Source organism: Chinchilla lanigera, unplaced genomic scaffold (assembly GCF_000276665.1).
Source record: "Chinchilla lanigera isolate Chin_1 unplaced genomic scaffold, ChiLan1.0 scaffold00016, whole genome shotgun sequence".
Classification (NCBI taxonomy): domain Eukaryota; kingdom Metazoa; phylum Chordata; class Mammalia; order Rodentia; family Chinchillidae; genus Chinchilla; species Chinchilla lanigera.
This window is the reverse complement of record NW_004955417.1, coordinates 24,831,339-24,832,818: the sequence shown is the minus strand read 5'-3', so window position 1 is coordinate 24,832,818 and position 1,480 is coordinate 24,831,339.

Below are 1,480 nucleotides of genomic sequence, written 5' to 3'. Positions count from 1 at the left end.
GAGGAAATGGCAGCTTAGAGAAACATGAACTTTTCAAGGGTTAACACTGCAGGACTTAATCCTTGGCCAGTTTTTTCTAAGGTCTGACTTCCAAATATTGACGATGTATTGTGTTTTGAGGAAAAGGTCTTCAATAATATCCTAGAAAAATTTTACTATAACAGAAACAATAATATCACTATTTATATAGGACTTCAGTTACTAAAATTTGGATTTCCTTAAGACTTAGCATAAGCCTAAGTGTTAATATCTCAGGTTGTAGTTTTCAAAACCAAAGCTCAAAGTGTGAGGGGCGGGTGGGGAGTCCCAGAAGTTTATGCTTACTGGTCCACTGAGGACATCCACATGCTGCTAGGTTCCAGGCCTGGAGAGGGACCTGAGCATGACCCCTGTGTCCCAGGATTCACAAAGGGTAAGTTCATTTTTCTTTCCAGTTGCCATTTGTTTATGCTGAGAATCTTTGTGTGATCCACCTGGACCTCCAGATGGAAAGGTGTCCTTTGAGGGGATGATGTCCTATCCCTGCTGGCAAAGCTTGCCCTCTATACCCCTCCTTCCGGACTTGCCAGCCCTTCTCTCTGAAGGCTGCTGAGAGCGGAATTTGCCCTTCTCTGGAGATCTAGCCTGGAACGTTTGGCCCCAATGGCAAAGCAGGCTCTGCAGGGATTTTTTCAGCCCTATGTAAACAGAGAGTTCGGGTAACAACCGGAAAGTTCCAACCCGTGCACTGCATGCAAAACTTCAGAACCTGAGATCAGTTTAGAAGTGACCAAACCCAACTTCCAGACCAGCAGGGGATGGGGTGGATGCCGGGGGAGGCGGGGGGGGGGGGCGGGGGGCAGGCACCGCGCCAAGAATCCTTTCTGCAAAGCTCTTAACTTCTGTCAACACCCGGGAGCAGTGGGCCGGCCTTCGAGGGGCCCTCTGGAACTCAGTGTGTAGGTCGCTGAGGTACCAACTGGCCTTTCCTGATAACAGTGTTGGTAGAGAAAATAATGGCTTGCAAGGTGTTCCCTTGCGCCAGGCAGTAAGACCTTGCTGATATTTTCAGGCTCGGACGACCCCAGACAACAAGCCCATGGAGAAAAGCAGGGGTGTGGGAGCCAGCGAAACACGAGTTGGAAAAGTTCCTTCTCAGCTGATTTGTGCAGCCCGGAGGATTGATGAATGACTGAACTTTCAGGACAGCACAAGGGCTGGGGGCAATCAGCGCCCACAGAGGGGTCAGAGAAGCGCCCAGGCAGGGAGCGCGAAGCAGGAGCTGGGTTTTCTCCCGGAGGGGACCGAGTGGCCGGGACGCTGGAGGGCCCAGCACAGGGGCGCCGCGCGAGCGCACTCCCACCCGAGCCGGCTGCCGGGGGCTGGGGTGGCGGGAGCAGCCGGGAACCCTCCCGCCAGGCGCAGACAGCGGTGCCTTGTTCCGCAGCCCGGTGGCCTCTTTTTTTTTTTTTTTCCCTCCTGCAGCGACCAGACGTCCCCG